Raw genomic sequence first — 18,887 nt, 5'->3', positions numbered from 1 at the left:
AACGTTATTAATTTAATGAACACCTTCGGGGACTTCACTTTGTTAGAGATGAAACTTTACAGCCAGAGATGAGGTTTCGACTCTGTCAACAAACATTCTATAATATCAACAAACCTGTTTCCCGTTGGGAGGAATGTGTTCAGCGCCAGGGTGACTATGTTGAGAAATGCATACGTAGACACGACGAATAAAGACGTAGAATGTTAATCAAGTTGGTTTTACTTAAAAAGCTTCAATAGTTTTTACACAAAAAATTCGAAGGCATTGCTTATCAGCGAGTCTTCGTTTAAAATTCCTTTGAAAACAACACAGGCTCTATATTTATTAATCTGGTGACAACTGGAATCTGTTTTGAACGCCAACGGTTTTTGTATAACGTATTAGGCATTGTAATGTGTTGTGTTTGTAGTTTTTCGATATTTTTGTCCACTCATTATTGGTATTATAAATTAAATTTTTTTATTGCGAAACATGGTGCATTAGCTTCTTATCACCTAAAATGGTGCTTCATAGGATGCTGAAAGATTTATTTTACATTATCAATAACATAGCTTCTCTTAAGCGTAAGAGGAACTGTCAACTATTATTGGATGTCCCATTTAGTATGTTACTTTAGGCCCCAGTATTTCTTCTTTTGAGTTATAAGACAATAATACAAACAATTTAGGTGTAGAAATACTGTAAATTACAGCTGTACTGTCAATAACTTTGCGTATTTTAATAGATATTTTAGGCATGGAAATATTATAATTTTTGCAATTAATATATTTAGACAGTCATTTCAGACGTGGAAGTAACATTGCCATAAACATCGCGTGTGTGTGTGCTAATGAACTTTTGGCGACCATTTCAGAGGTGGAAATACTGTAAGTTACACCATTAAGTATTTCTGACATACATTTTAAACAGCCGGCCGAAGTGGCCGTGCGGTTAAAGGCGCTGCAGTCTGGAACCGCAAGGCCGCTACGGTCGCAGGTTCGAATCCTGCCTCGGGCATGGATGTTTGTGATGTCCTTAGGTTAGTTAGGTTTAACTAGTTCTAAGTTCTAGGGGACTAATGACCTCAGCAGTTGAGTCCCATAGTGCTCAGAGCCATACATTTTAAACATGGAAATAAGAATGACATAAACGACTTGTGTTTGTTTGAGCGTGCTTACATTCTTTTGATAGACGTATTAGAGGTGGAAACACTGTAAGCTACACCACAATTGTCAATATCAGTTCATATATTTTTGATAAATAATTTAGGTCGTTCGAACCCTTTTGAACAGGGTACCAATTTATCAAATTCAGATCGTTCATATAGTTATGAAAATGATGCCGTATTCCCCAATTTCAGACCATTTTTGTGCTCAAGAACATGGTACCAACACGTGCAATTCAGGTATGAAATTAAAATGTTATGAATACGGCACCGATGCTGTCTCTAGGAGTTACATACTGACTACATATATCGTGTTAATGGGTGCTAAAATTCTGGAGCTAAGATTGGGACATCTAAATACGTGTATGTGTGTGTGTGTGTGTGTGTGTGTGTGTGTGTGTGTTAGAGAGAGTGAGAGAGAGAGAGAGAGAGAGAGAGAGAGAGAGACAGACAGAGCGAGAATAGACTGACAGAGAGTGAGAGAGAGAGAGAGAGAGCAAGAAGGAATTATCGAATAGGACTGAAGTCGGTAGATTGTGTTGGACACCTGCAACCAAATAGGTTTTTACAATTTCATTAAAAATGGACAATTTATTGAAGAGTAAGCGATTCACTGATTGAGAAAGCTAGTAACGCACTGGCACACTTCTGGCCCCAATGCAAGCAGTTATTCGGCTTTGTATTGATTGACAGAGTTGCTGGATGTTCTCCTGACAAGGGAAACTCCCCATCGCACCCTCCCTCAGATTTAGTTATAAGTTGGCACAGTGGATAGGCCTTGAAAAACTGAACACAGATCAATCGAGAAAACAGGAAGAAGTTGGGGAACTATGAAAAAAATAAGCAAAATACACAAACTGAGTAGTCCATGCGCAAGATAGGCAATATCATGGTCCCGTGGTTGGCGTTAGCAGCTGGGGAACGAGAGGTTCTTGGTTCAAGTCTTCCCTTAAGTGAAAATTTTATTTTCGCAAAGTTATGACCTGTCCGTTCGTTCATTGATGTCTCTGTTCACTTTAATAAGTTTAGTGTCTATGTATTGCGACCGCACAGAAAAACCGTGCTGTTAGTAGACGAAAGGACATGCCTCTCCGGCCCGCATCTCGTGGTCGTGCGGTAGCGTTCTCGCTTCCCACGCTCGGGTTCCCGGGTTCGATTCCCGGCGGGGTCAGGGATTTTCTCTGCCTCGTGATGGCTGGGTGTTGTGTGCTGTCCTTAGGTTAGTTAGGTTTAAGTAGTTCTAAGTTCTAGGGGACTGATGACCATAGATGTTAAGTCCCATAGTGCTCAGAGCCATTTGAACCATGCCTCTCCAATGGGATTATCACATCCACAAGAAAACCTATATCGGGCAAGGTAGAAGAATCTTTTTCCCCATTCGCCAAGTGTACAAGTTAGGTGGGTCGACAACATATTCCTGTCATGTGACGCACATGCCGTCACCAGAGTCGTATAGAATATATCAGACGTATTTTCTTGTGAAGGAATCGGTTGACCTATGACCTTGCGATCAAATGTTTTCGGTTCCCAAAGAGAAGCACGTCCTTTCGTCTACTAATGCCCGATATAGGTTTTCTTGTGGATGTGATAATCCCATTGGAGAGGCATGTCCTTTCGTCTACTAACCGCACGGTTTTGCGGTGCGGTTGCAAAACACAGACACTAAACTTACTACAGTGAACAGAGACGTCAATGAACGAACGGACAGATCAGTTTCCGAAAATAAGATTTTCGCTCAAAGGGAGACTTGAACCAAGGACCGCTGGCTCCGCAGCTGCTCATGCTAACCACGGGACCACTGCGCTCCTGAGTTCGCACTATCATTTATCTTGTATATCGTGTGCATGGTCTACTCAGCTTGTATATTTTGTTTATTTGTTTCATAGTTCCACACAACTTCTTCCTGTTTTCTCGATTGATCTGTGTTCAGTTTTTCAAGGCCTATCCACTGTGCCAACTACATCTGAGGGGAGGTGCGATGGGGAGGTTCCCCTGTGATTAATATCGTGCCAAATTCTGTCCAAGTGACTCGTCAGATGGTAAAAATCCCGAAATGGTTGGAGATCCCTGCCCGTAATTTTAGAAATATTCTGAATTGGGGAGGGATCCGGCAACCTTACTGGTCATTGGTAGGGTATGGAAAACACGAAGACAAGCAGTAGGAACACTCGCCGTGTGCGTGCGGGCATTTTATTGCTGACATTTCACCCGTGAATCACTTGCCACGAAGGGCAACAAAACGGAGCGAACAACACCGCCGATATACTGCTGTGCTGTAAGGGTGCTGCAGATGACAACCAAAGGGGTCCTACTGAGAAAATAAACAGTAGCCCAGCCCATCACTCCTGACTGTCGAGCCATAAGGTGGACGAGGCTCAGATTGGTATCCCACTGCTGCCTGCGGCGACTCAAGAGACGTCTTCCCGTGTTATGGGAGTTCAGTTTGAGGCGAGGCTCATTACTGAAGACCATTCTACTCCAATGAATGAGATTCCAAGTCGAAGATCTTCTTTTCCTCTTAGAATTTATTTCGATGATTACAGCATCGAGTTAAATTTTCAGAGAAGTTGGCAGTGTAGGTACATTTATCATTACGAAGTTCTATCCCCTCTGGCCTGGATGCATACATTGGTGCAGTTGGGAATGGTGTAATTAGACCGATGTATCCTCTTCCTAGGCAAGCTGGCCCACAACTGTTGTAACTGTTGTTTGATATCCGCGATACAGGCACTAGGATGATGTCGGGCTGGTCCCACAGATATTCCGCGGGGTACAAATTTCAGGGTTTCACTGGCAACATCACAGTCTATAGAGACACGTGTCATCGATGGACGAGCATTATCCTGTTGAAAAATGTCACCACCATTCTGTCGCGTGAGAGACAGCACGTGAGGAAGCAGGATGTCCGTGACGTATCGTCATGGTGTCAGAGTTAGATAAGTCACTACCATCTTGGACTGAAGTCATACCTGACAGCTCTCCACTCGATGAGGCTAGGAGTTATACCGGTGTGACTCAGCAAACCAATGGAAAAACCCGATCTCGCTCCGCGTCACCGCCAAACTCGCTGACGATGGTCATCAGGGTTAGAACAGAAGTGAGATTCTTTGCCGGAAAAAGTGCGACGCCATTCATCAGCAGTCCATATTCCTGGCCAGGACGTCACCTGAAACGTAGCCGTTTGAGTTGTGGTATAACGGTATCCTACGCATGGGACGGTAACACTCTAGATCGGCTGCTGCTAAGCATTGATCAGTAGTGTATAATGACACAGCATATTGCAGGGAATCTATTACTTGATCTCAGATGCCAAGCACAGATGTCAATGAGTTACGATGCGCTTGGTCCATACTACAGCGATCCTCCCTTGTGATGGTCAGAGGTGGTCCAATTTTGGAGACGAGTACTCGTGCTCTCACGCCCCGTGCTGTCCAACACTGGGCCAATGTCACACCCAAATGCCCCATAAATATGGGAGTTGTACGATTCGACCAGCCACCCAAATAACGCTGTCGCACAGGAGTACGGGGTATCACCTGTCCTTCACAGTGATCATTCAACATCTGGCGCTGTTCACAACTATTTCATGCCCTGCTAGACCAGGTAACTGCTCACGAACAACACTACTGCTCTCTAGCACTCGTCTAACCTGACACAGTGAAATGCAAATCTACTCACTGACATACACACCAGTGGTGTCTACATGTACGGATTTACGCTGCCATCCGATCATGTCTACTGGGTGCTTCAAGTTTCCGGTAAGAAGTGTAACTACGACAAAGTCCCTGGTGATTCAGTGCGGCTCTCTCGAGTAAACGGATTTAAATTGCTTCTGTTTACATAGGAACGAAATACAGGTATGAAAGTGGGAAGTAAGTTTTTTCACTGCTGATGTGGAAAGTTTTATAGAAAGTCTTAATAAACCGAATGAAAAATTGTCTTTATAGATCTGTAGCAACGAGTAATTGTGGATCAGCTTCTTAGATTGTTTTGGCTAAAACCAGTGACGTTTCGTACCTTGGGCTGCCAATACTCCGCTGACTCTGCTCTCTAAGGAGAATGTCTTTGAACATCAGCTCTGCTGATGGTTAGTGTTGTGCTTCAATATGATTATGAATCGTCTCGTACATTAATGAATTAGTTGAAAAATGTTACGGAGTCAAACTAAAGCTCTCTGGTCATTTAAAACTGCTCTAAACACTTAATGTTGAATGTGTGGATGGAATCCACAGGGCTAATTTGTGAAACACACACACATACACAGATATTAATTGAAAGAATACACTCACGCAGTAATTTATTTAAACGCAATTGATTCTACTTTATTCATTTTCACTGTCAGAACTATTAAGTGCTCGGTCCTCACGCTAAATTACAGTGACAATAGCTACACCATTCGAAGCTTGTCTACTTTAGCACCGAATATCATTTAACGTTCACTTCCTATTTACGCCACTCATCTGTTACAGACCATCGGCTCTTTTCTTCTCTCATTCTGACAACAAACTATTCCCTTCTCCACTTGTGCTCTCTTCTCTTGTTCCTTTCACTAACAAAAAAGTCCAGACTACTCTTACTCTTCTGATACTTTCACTTCGTCTTTTCTTTTTTCGTAAATCTTCTGCTTAGATAAATGTTAAACTCATCCTTTTTTCTTAGTGATCTTCTGCTCTTGTTACGTCTCTTTAGGGTTTTCATATTTTGTACGCGAGAGAGAGCTCATGCTAAACTGCAATTGTATGTCCAATATGACGCCGAGATCAGTTCCCAACGAACTATTAATGAATCTCTTGGTGATTAGCTACAGCTGCATCAATCTAATCGCTCCACCAAGTCGATCCTCTTCTTGGTTCCATTCCACTCGTCGACACTCAGGAGTGGTGGTGGCAAGTGGGGAGAGGTTCAAATGGTTCAAATGGCTCTGAGCACTATGGGACTTAACATCCACGGTCATCAGTCCCCTAGAACTTAGAACTACTTAAACCTAACTAACCTAAGGACATCACACAACACCCAGCCATCGCGAGGCAGAGAAAATCCCTGACCCCGCCGGGAATCGAACCCGGGAACCCGGGCGTGGGAAGCGAGAACGCTACCGCACGACCACGAGCTGCGGGCAAGTGGGGAGAGGGGGGGGGGGATGGGGGGCTATGGAGGCTTCATCTCCTCCCCCCAAATGGATTATCAAATTACGCTGGATAAAATGACTTCAGAAATCAGCGAATATATTACTTCAACGGATTCACTCATTTATTTTTTATTTTTATGTAGAAATATAGGTTGCAATGTATTTCAGATACATTTTAACAGAAGAATAAGAACGGCAAGTAGCTTACTATCTAAACCAATAAACCTCATTTAACTTAAAATGGGCGTCTTATTATTTATTAATATACCGGTATATTTATTAATATACCGGGTGATCAAAAAGTCAGTGTAAATTTGAAAACTTAATAAACCACGGAATAATGTAGATAGAGAGGTATAAATTGGCACACATGCTTGGAATAACATGGGGTTTTTTTAGAACAAAAAAAAAACAAAGTTCACAAAATGTCCGACAGATGGCGCTGGACAGCAAAACGTCAGTGACTCCGCATGACAATCGTGTATAAAAGGAACTGTAATGAGAGAGAGAATCACGTGTTCTTTTAACCGTCGCAGTGTGTGGCTTTTTGTGTGTGCTACTTTTAAACAGTTTTTTTATCTCCATTTTACAGTCACCCCGTTTTTTGTCTATTGCCTTCCATGATGTTCCCCTTTTTTATATCTATGTTCACCTTATTCTCTCCTTTGCTGTTTTTAAATGTCTTCTATTGTTTTGTTCTATGTCTTTCGGCTGAAGAGCAGCGCCTATGCTGCTGCCAGCCCGCCCCGATGGGGAATTGAAATACAATAAAGGAAAAAAAAAAAGAGAGAGAATCAGATGCGCCAGCAGTCGCAGCATGTCGACGTTACCTGAAAAGGCGCTTTTAGTGAAGCTGTATTAACAGAATGGGGAATGTGCTAGTTCAGCGTTACGATCCTATCGCCATAGGAAGGGGATTCGAGCGGGTAAAGGTCTGTTGACAAATGTAGCTGTGGCGAGAATGATTTCGAAGTTCGAAGCCACGGGTTGTTTAGACGATAGACCCCGTAGTGGCCGACCGAGCACAAGGCGTAATGCTGCTGAGACAGTTCAGGAAGAAATGGAGACTGTAGCGGTTTCGTCTATGCACGGGGATGTCAGCGCTCGTGCAGTCGCACGTCGCACCGGCATTCCATACAGTACTGTTTGGTTGGTACTTAGGCGTACCCTCCGATGCTACCCGTAAAAAATCCATCGGTATCGTGAACTGTTACCTGGCGATTTAGTGAAGCGGAGGGCATTTGCGGTGTGGGCGTTTCAAAAGATGGCGGAAGATGATGATTGGTTGAGTAACGTGTTGTGGACCTACGAAGCTCATTTCACGCTGCGAGGGTCTGTCAACGCCCATAGCTGCAGAATTTGGGCTACCGAAAATCCTAGAACCGTCGTAGAAACTCCATTGCATGACGAGAAAGTCACGGTATGGGTTGGATTTACCACATCTACCGTTATCGGGACTTTTTTCTTCGAGGAATTGCGTGATTCTGGTTTTGTAACTGCTACAGTGACGGGTGAAAGGTACGCCGATATGTTACAGAAATACATCATCCCCAGCCTGGCTGATAAACAACTGCTGGAACGTACGATGTTTATGCAGGATGGCGCTCCACCCCATATTGCTAGACGCGTGAAAGATCTCTTGCGAGCGTCGTTTGGTGATGATCGTGTGCTCAGCCGCCACTTTCGTCATGCTTGGCCTTCCAGGTCCCCAGACCTCAGTCCGTGTGATTATTGGCTTTGGGGTTACCTGAAGTCGCAAGTGTATCGTGATCGACCGACATCTGTAGGGACGCTGAAAGACAACATCCGACGCCAATGCCTCACCATAACTCCGGACATGCTTTACAGTGCTGTTCACATTATTCCTCGACTACAGCGGTTGTTGAGGAATGATGGTGGACATATTGAGCATTTCCAATAAAGAACATCATCTTTGCATTGTGTTACTTTGTTATGCTAATTATTGCTATTCTGATCAGATGAAGCGCCATCTGTCGGACTTTTTTTGAACTTTTCAATTTTTTTTGGTTCTAGTAAAACCCCTTGACATTCCAAGCATGTGTGTCAATTTGTACCTCTCTATTTACATTATTCCGTGATTTATTCAGTTTTCAAATTTTTTACTGACTTCTTGATCACCGGGTACATTGGATGTATATTAATGTACGAGTACCACTCACAATAATCAAGAAAGCTAAATATGCTGGGTATGCCTATCAACCCCTAAACTGCTGACCCCAGACAAAAACTTCGAAATCGCCGGACATCTTGGTCAAATCGTATTATTTTCCCGGGCACACACATTCTGTAGACACGTTTTTACCATGAACTCCAAAACAGTTACCAAAAACTTCTTTAAGCAACATAAAATTTTACCAATTTGTCGGTGGAGGACTCCAACTCTCCTTTCGTTAAGCGAGGTAAAACTCCCGAGAATGTCAGTCCATAAAAACTCCCGAGAATGTCAGTCCATAAAAACTGCACATCTCCATCTCCGTCCCAACGATGAACTCTCCTTTCACTTGACCGCCTGCCCACAAAGAAAAAGCAGTTCTTTCCTTAACTACAACTCGTTTCTCCACTATCAAACGTTCATGTGACTGTTCATCTTTCTACTACTCCAAACTCTCACTGCTAACTCTCTACCTCCCCGACGTTAATTTCAAAGATAATTTTAAGCTGTCATGCCATAGCACCTCCATTTTACTTCAATATTATGCAGAATTTGTATTAATTTCTTTTGAGACACAACTAATATACATGTAACTTTGAACGCTTTAACAGTTATTTTTCATTTCAAGAATTCTATCAAAAATCATACATTACATTAACTCATGATTAAAATCATAAATCGTGAATGAAAAAAAAATTAGTTTACACAGGGAAGAAAATCTACACCACTAACACATCCGAGAGGCACGGAAATGGTGGGAGTCTGTTTGGTAGCGTTGGCGAGGATGTAAATTGAATAAAGCTTTCCGTTTCCGTCAGTGTACATGTTTATTAAAAAGACGGATGGGATTGGATTAATGTTTCTGATTAGTCAAGCGGAATTATCAATATTTTCGGTATACTACTCCATCATACTTGAAACTTCCTGGCGGATTAAAACTGTGTGTCGGGCCGAGAGTCTAACTCGGGACCTTTACTTTTCGCAGGCAAGTGCTCTACTAATAGAGTTACCTAAGCACTACTCAGGACCCGTCTTCACGCCTTTAACTCGACCAGTACCTAGTCTCCTACCTTCCAAACTTCACAGAAGTTCTCCTGCGAACTTTGCAGAACTTGCACTCTTGGAAGAAAGGATATTGCGGAGACATAGCTTAGCCATAGCCTGGGGCATGTTTCCAATTGGTAGATCACTTGACCGCTAGAGGCAAAGGTCTAGAGTTCGTGGCTCAGCCCGCCACACAGTTTTAATGTGCCAGGAAGTTTCATGTCAGCGCACATTCCGCTACAGAGTGAAAATTTCATTCTGGATCCATCATACTAGCCCTTACAGTTTAAACGATAAAACTGTTGATCATTTTGTCAATAATTTGTTTCCAGTTGATTCGTCTGTGCCAAGAAATATACCTCATCCTCCCTTCCTCACAGTAAGTGTTGCTAATCATTTTCAGGTTGCAGTATTTCGAGCCTCTCTTTGTTGTGTGGAGTACATCGTTATACTCGTATATTATTTTAATTTACCATGTTTGTAACAGTGCCGAAGATGCTGGTATCAAGAAAAAATGAATCGCAGCGATGGAATAAACACCAGATGCACATCGAACAAGTTCCACAAAGCTCCAATGTGTGCCTTTGTTGTATACACTGCTTTGTGAATAGTTTCATTCAACAAAACATTGCAGTTTATGCTGAAACAAAATGCATTCATCCTTAAAACTACTGAACTGTAATTCCACAATTTCTGAATAGCATGCTGTACCTTTCCACTACCAGACTCAACATAAATTATGTGGTATTTGTGTAAAGTTCAGGACTGTACCGTCGGTCATGGATCTCATTCAAATGGAAATTTTCAGTTTGACGTGTACTGGAATAAATGGCTATTTAATTAACTCATTGTAAAACAAAACTTTATATGAGTCCAGAGGCAGCCTGAAGCATGAAAACTATGTGGTTCTGATACTACCAGAATTAACTTCTTACCATAGATAGCATGTTTAATGCCTTCATTAGTATTTACTACAATTTAGGAGCCGCCATTTTTATATCTTCTGATAAGTGATTCAAGAGAAACATTACTTTAGCCCCTTCAGTCTTTTCATAGCTACTATCTATGTTGCTGGAAATGAGAAGTGCTAAACCATGAACGCACTGACTGAACGATGCCAAACTCAAACTCCAGCATTTCCACAGCTTTGGGATACGTTAAAATTTCATCCCTATTCGATTTTTCTTTCAGTATTTTTGAAGCAGAAAAAAGCCATCCCCAATAAGGAAAAATTGTGTGAGGGCATTCGTATGTGAGCTCACGTCGGCTGCAATTGCCAATTAATGCTTCTGTGCGATACAATCGTGATGTATGCTATTTCGACCACTCAGCTCCTGCCTATGAACGATTACTATTGCTACGTACCGATAAACGAAGAGATTGTCATGCCATGTGCTTGCTGTGTAGTCTTCTCAGTCGTGGGACCCCCTCATATTCCTATTCGATGTTTCTTTCCCTTTCCCTTACAGAGAGAATTTCAATTTGTTGAGAACGAGTGTTTCCGCTGTGTTGTTCAGGTACACACAACACAGCGGAAACACTCGTTCTCAACAAATTAAAATTCTCTCTGTACCACCACACGACACTGTCCAGTTTTCTAAATCATTTTCCATATCAGGAACCCGACTTTAGAACAATTTTCCTAAAAATATTATAGTGATTAAAATCCTTTCATACTCCAAAAGGCCTCTTGTGGAAGGTCTTCTGTCAGAATACCATATCTTCCAGCGGATCACTCTCATCAACTCCCCCCCTTTCCCGCCACTTTCTCCTCCCCTTGACTTCAGAGTTCTCTATTGAAATTATCTTCTTTCTTAGCAGCCATCGTCACTTCCACTTCAATTAATCCCTCTTTCCGAAACAAGACATCGAAACTGCTAAACTAATCAGTATCATTCTTAACGTCTCAATTATTTTTTAATGTTATTATTATTATTGCAAACTAGCTGTTACCCGGAGCATATCAGTATTTTTGTTGTGATCAGTGATGGTGGGAGTAACGAAGCTAGTAATTTTAAAATGTCTGTGTCTTTAGTGGTGTAAAGACGTATGTACAAAAAATTAGGCAGTGCTGGTATGTAGGTACATAATTGTGATTCTGTTATTTTGCTGCATGTCGAATCTGAAAGCATGCATCGTATTTTATAATTATATTTAAAATATGCCTCGATTCATTACATTTGTAGAGAATCAGAGTTTTTACGGATTCCACTGGCTCACAAATTTCAGAACGTGAGATTTCGCCACCAGAACCACAAACACGAACCTTTTCTTCTTTCCATTTCATGTATTATAACGCCTACGTGTTTGTTCCTACCCTGAGACAACGAATTTATGATTAACATAGTTAATTAATAAACTGTAATCAAATACAGCCTCACGAAAAGCCTCCCACGTTCTACATGTAAACGTACGACTCCCTGCTAGTCGTACAGCCCTCAAATGACGCCACCGTTCTGAATCTTGAAGCGTCTCGGGAGCTGTAACAGACGCGTGACGCTCAGAGTCTAAAATTCCACGGGCTTGTGACTGCTTTACTTTTCTGTACCTATTGAGGCCACCTGACGTTTTGCGTTTAAGTTCTATCAGACCTGAACTTGATCAAGGTTTGTTGCGTTCGAGCAACTTAGCAACTCGAACTCTCTTTGACTATTTGCTGAATCAGATTTAGGCTTTCAATGATCTGAGCAGTAATTTGAAATATTGTTCTCGAGCTTACTGCCGGCTTTTATTGTAGTATCTCCACAAAACTGTCCAACTGTGCTAGGTGGTGTAGCAGCTCACTATCATAAATCGCACTCACGACAACATTGGCTTCACACTTTCAAGGAATAATGTATAAATACTAAGAGTCGCCTACCATCGCGCCAGCGTCTTCTGTATCCCATTCACGTACATCATATTTAAAAATGTTAAAAAAGATATTAAACATTTCTAAACTAGCCTATGATCTTCCTCTAGGTGCATGCTATTTCCATACCATATTTTTTTGGAATCGGTTCAGCGCTTTACGCCTAGCCATTGGACTGTTGATGAGGTTCAGCGCTTTATGCCTGGCCATTGGACTGTTGACGACAGGAAATATGTTGCCTGGTTGAACAAGTCTCGTTTGAAATTGTATCGAGCGGCTGGACGTGTACGACTATGGAGACAACCTCATGAATCCATGGACTCTGGATGTTAACAGGGTACCGTTCAAGCTGATGGAGGCCATGTAACGGTGTGGGTGGTGTGCAGTCGGAGTGATATGAGACGTCTTACACGTATAGATACGACTCTGAAGGTGACTCGTAGGCAAGCATCATGTCAGATAAAATGCACCCATTAATGTACACTGTGTATTCCGACGGACTTCGGCAGTTTCAGCAGGATAACGCGACATCCCGCACGTCCAGATTACTATAGAGGGACTCCAGGAACACTCATCCGAGTTTAAACACTTCCGCTAGCCACCTAACTCCACAGACATGAACATTATTGAGCATGTCTGGTATTCCTAGTAACGTGCTGTTCAAAACAGCTCTCCACTTCCTCGTACTCTTACGGATTTATGGACAGCTCTGTAGGATTCATGGTGTCAATTCCCTACAGCAATACTTCAGATATTAGTCGGGTCCATGACACGTGGTGTTGCGGCATATCTTCATGATAGCTGGGGCCCTACACAGGAGATGTACCAGTTTCTTGGCTCTTCGGTGAATGATCCTCATACATCTAGCAACAGGTCTCTCTCATACTCCATATACACTGATCGCAACCAATTTACCTGTTTCTTTTAGAAATTCAGTTCCCATTCAAGGATTCGTTGACAATAAGCTAATAACATATAAGGGAGGTTCAAGATCATGGGGAAGAGGTAGAGGGGATGGACAGAGTAGGGGGTGGGGAAAGAAATAAACATAGACAGGGAAAAGATTAGGGTAGCCAGACAGACTGAGGAGGAGGAGATGGACAAGCAAGTGAGGAGAAGGTGATGGAGGAGGAGGAGGAGGAAGAGGTTAGCACATATATCTAATTCCCATACACATTAACAACTGGGAAGCATTGCCGGGCTCGCTAGTTGCTAACAATTGCATCTTAAGGTAATTGAGACAGCTAGGTCCATTATATATATATATATATATATATATATATATATATATATATAATGGACTATGGAGTCACAAATAAGTAACATGATGACACAAGGATACAGTCAGGTATGGAAATCACTCTGTGTAGGGAGTCTGAGAGCAAAGTAAAACCAGTATACGCTGTACTCACATATTATGACAAAATATCTGATAGGATACCTCGTTTGTTCCGTAATAAGAGAGTGCCTATTAGTTTTCCATCCAGCAACTCTTTAAGCGTGATAAAAATCACGTTACACAGAAACTCAACCCGTTCACAAAGGCCGGAATTTAAAAATCCGTTTGTGGTATCTGTAACAATTTCTGCATGAGACGGACTGAAAGATGATTTAACTCGAGATTCAGGGAACAAATTCTTCCTAGAGATAGCAATACTTCATCGTTTTAGTCATACCTACATGGTAAGAGCCATCTCATTATCGATACCGACAACGTTCTGCACATATTGCATCAAGTAGATAAAGCGTGTCTTATGAAAATTTTAGCAGAGATCGAGATTTATAACCATTTTAATGAACACCTAAAAATGATTTTAAAGTAAAAGACAAAGTTGAAAAATAGTAATTATTTCAAACTAAGAAACAGAGTTCAAAAACAGAAACAGCTATTTAGAAACGTTTTTCCTCTGTGCTTGTAATGGATGAAGGTTTGCTCCTAGCTATTAAGGTGTATAAAATGTAGCTTTTTCATAAAGCAAGTGAAATGACACAATTTCAGAGATTTTACTCGTCCGATACAGATATGGTTTTATGTATATACACTGAAGCGGCGAGTGAAAATTTGTACCAATTACCGGCACCGGCACCCGGATCCCCCATTTACGTTCGATGCCGAGGTGCTAGTCTAAAGCCTCGCAATTCTGTTCGTGTGTAAGGGGGAGTTTAAAGTAGACCGGGGTGGGTATGAGGATCTGGACCGAGGAGGGAGATGTGCCAGGGTAGTCCGTGCACGTATGCGGAGTCTGTGCCAAGGTGGCTTAGTGGCTATAGCACCTGCGTAGTAAGCAGAAAACCCAGGTTCGACTCTCGATCTTGGTACTGATTTTCATTCCCCGCTTCATTCCATTCACACACACACACACACACACACACACACACACACACAAACATATATATATATATATATATATATATATATATATATATATATATATATATATATATATATGACTCCAGGAACACTCTTCTGAGTTTAAACACTTACGTTGGCCACAAAACTCACCAGACATGAAGATTATTGAGCATATCTGGGTGCCTTGCAAAGTGCCGTTCACAAGAGATGTCCACTCCCTCCTCCTCTTACGCATTTATGGACAGCCCTGAAGGATTCATGGTGTTAATTTCCTCCAGCACTGCTTCAGGCATTAGTCGAGTCCATGCCAGGTCGTATTGCGGCCCTTCTGCTTGCTCGCGGTGGCCCTATAAGATATTAGGTAGGTGTACCAGTTTCTGTAGCTCTTCAGTGTATATTGCTGATTTTGTTTTCTGTTTTTGAAGCTCCTGCAACTATTGTCATTTGTTTCACTTGCATGTACGTTGAAAATATCCAAGAAGGCAAAATTTGCTAATAGGGCAAAACATGAGGTAAAGTGTTTAACAAAACTAAAAGCATCCTACGCAGGACAATGCCTTTCCTCCAGATATTTGTAGCGTCTGTGGTCCCATATATACCAAAGACCATTGATGAACAGGCTACGGTGTTCGAGGAACAATGAACCAAAGTTAAAATGATGCATTTGATAAGAACACTTATTTTAATCATATTTGAAAGACCATCTTGATCTTAACTGCACTGCGGTTAGGATACATCCTACGTGCAGCAAAACGCGCAGAAATGTATTGTGAAGTGTGAAGTTACGTAGCTTAAAGAGGAGATATGAGATCAGTATAAACATAAAACTGAATTGAATCGTGATTTATACTTAACTTATACGGCACTAGGTATATCTGACAGACACACACAATTTAACATAGTTTACAGACGGGCTCAATATTTTGTAGGTAGGTTGGTTCAAATGGTTCAAACGGCTCTGAGCACTATGGGACTCAACTGCTGAGGTCATTAGTCCCCTAGAACTTAGAACTACTTAAACCTAACTAACCTAAGGACATCACAAACATCCACGCTCGAGGCAGGATTCGAACCTGCGACCGTAGCGGTCTTGCGGTTCCAGACTGCAGCGCCTTTAACCGCACGGCCATTTCGGCCGGCTAGGTAGGTTGGAACTTAAATAGTGGCAACACTGTTGTTGGGACACTATGCAATTGAATCTACAATTGTCGATGATAGCACACGTTGTTGATTCCGAGCAAATGGACTCGCCCATCCCAGGTCACCGACGTGCGCACAATCGAGTGAAACACAGTCCCTTGCGAGCGAGCGGTCTAACGTAACGGCGTCGCTATGTTTTCGAAACAGGAACAACACAGTTGGATCAAGATTGAATGTGCCAGAGGCCATTCAGTACGACAGTGTCATCAAGGTCTTCAAGAGGCGTGCGGGGATCGGCATTGCCGTACGGAACAGTGGCACGTTGGGTAAAGGCCTTCAACTAAGGTCAGTAAGCTGTTGCAGACATGCATCGGGTAGGTCGTCCTTGCGTCTCTGAAGAAAAAGTGCATACCGTTCGTTTTTGGAGCATCACCTGGGACCAGCTTTGCGAAAGAAGGGGCGACACTTTCTCGCGCATCACACCCATCATTTTGCACGATAATGGGCGGGCGCATACAGCGCAAGCTGTGGCTGCTCTGTTCGGTCGCTGGGACTGGGAAGTACTGTACCATACATCATACTCCCCAGACATAAGTCGTATTGACTTTGATTTGATTCCGAAGACGAAGAAACCACTTCGTGGCATTCGCTTCAGGACTGTTCCAGAGATTCGACAGGCATTAGACCGCTCCATTCGCACCATCAACAGAGCAGGCTCTGCTAACGCTATACTACGCCTTTCAAATCGATGGCAACGGCATCTACACAATGCTGGTGACTACTTTGAAGGACAGTAACAAGTGCAAACATATAACTCTTTTGTATCGATTGTGAATAAATAGTTGCTACTATTTAAGTTCGAACCCTCGTACTTCTAGTAAGTGAGGACGTCAGATCAAGGCACAAGAGGAAGTTAGATGGTCTCCGTACCACCAACGTGTACACATTAGTGATATTAAGGACGAGAGTAATAATATTTCCAACTATACAGTCTTCAAAGGAGTAGGGAGCCTACCAAATATCGTTTTTTCTCAATCTGAGCTAACATACCTAACGAAGGTCATAGAGAAAAAATTTGCAGGGAGTTTGAGAGCAAACGAAAACCAAGATGCGCTGTACTTCCATATTATGGCAAAATATTTCAAAGAATATCTCCATTTTCCTTAGGACGGGTGTTCACATCAGTTTTCGAAACGGCAGTTCCTTAGGCAAGACAAAAAATGGTACAAATGGCTCTGGGTACTATGGGACTTGAGTTCTGAGGTCATCAGTCCCCTAGAACTTAGAGCTACTTAAACCGAACTAACCTAAGGACATCACACACATCCATGCCCGAGGCAGGATTCGAACCTGCGACCGTAGCGGTCGCGCGGTTCCAGACTGTAGCGCCTAGGCAAGACAATCCGGCTCGTTACATGGAGATGTAACCGGTTCCCCAGTTGGGGATTTACAAAATCGGCTGTGGCACGTACGCCTATTTCTGCATCAGACAGACGGGGATATCATTTAACACGAGATTCAGAGAACACATTCTTCCTAGCGATAGCTACACTTCATCATTCAAGTCTCACTTGCATAGTAAGAGTCAAGTCACTTAAAATACTGACGATGCTCTCCACATATTACACAACTTGGTAAATGATGCCAAATGAATACGTTAGAAGATGTCAAGATTAAGAACCAATTTAATAGACAAGCAAAAAAGATTTTAAACTAACACTCCGAGTTGAAAAATAGACTGTTTCATACAATTTTATACGATTTTGAACCCTTTTTTTCCCTTGTGCTTGCAATGGATCCTAGTAGTTGTGAAAGTGTATAAGATGCACTTTTTAAAATGCACTTTCCTGTCGCAAATACCTTACGATGTAATTATTACCCATTAAAATGGACTTTCCTTACACAACTTAGGTATGATGTTCATATAATTTAGACTAATTTAAACTACTGGCCATTAAAATTGCTACACCACGAAGATGACATGCTACAGACGCGAAATTTAACCGACAGGAAGAGGATGCTGTGATATGCAAATGATTAGCTTTTCAGAGCAATCACCCAAGGTTGGCACCAGTGGCGACACCTACAACATACTGACATGAGGAAAGTTTCCAACCGATTTCTCATACGCAAACAGCAGTTGACCGGCGTTGCCTGGTGAAATGTTGTTGTGATGCCTCGTGTAAGGAGGAGAAATGCGTACCATCAAGTTTCCAACTTTGATAAAGATCGGATTGTAGCCTATCGCGATTGCGGTTTATCGTATCGCGACATTGCTGTTCGCGTTGGTCGAGATCTAATGACTGTTAGCAGAATATGGAATCGCTCGGTTCAGGAGGGTAATACGGAACACCGTGCTGGATCCCAACGGCCTCGTATCACTTACAGTCGAGATGACAGGCATCTTATCCGCATGGCTGTAATGGATCGTGCAGCCACATCTTGATCCCTGAGTCAACAGATGGGGACGTTTGCAAGACAACAACCATCTGCACGAATAGTTCGACGACGTTTGCAGTAGCATGGACTATCAGCTCGCAGACCATTTCTGTGGTTACCCTTGAAGCTGCATCACAGGCTGGAGCGCCTGCGATGGTGTACTCAACGACGAACCTGGGTGCACGAACGGCAAAATATCATTTTTTCGGATGAATCCAGGTTCTGTTTACAGCATCAAGATGGTCGCATCCGTGTTTGGCGACATCGCGATGAATGCACAATGGAAGCGTGTATTCGTCATCGCCATACTGGCGTATCACTCGGCGTCATGGTATAAGCTGCCATTGGTTACACGTCTCGGTCACTTCTTGTTCGCATTGACGGCACTTTGAGCAGTGGACGTTACATTTCAGATGTGTTACGACCGTGGCTCTACCCTTCATTAGATCCCTGCGAAACCCTACATTTCAGCAGGATAATGCACGACCGCATGTTGCAGGTCCTGTATGGGCCTTTCTGGATACAGAAAATGTTCGACTGCTGCTCTGAGCAGCACTTTCTCCAGATCTCTCACCAATTGAAAAGGTCTGGTCAATGGTGGCCGAGCAACTGGCT

This window comes from Schistocerca nitens, chromosome 4 (assembly GCF_023898315.1).
Source record: "Schistocerca nitens isolate TAMUIC-IGC-003100 chromosome 4, iqSchNite1.1, whole genome shotgun sequence".
Taxonomy (NCBI): Eukaryota; Metazoa; Arthropoda; class Insecta; order Orthoptera; family Acrididae; genus Schistocerca; species Schistocerca nitens.
This window is presented reverse-complemented; position numbering follows the sequence as displayed.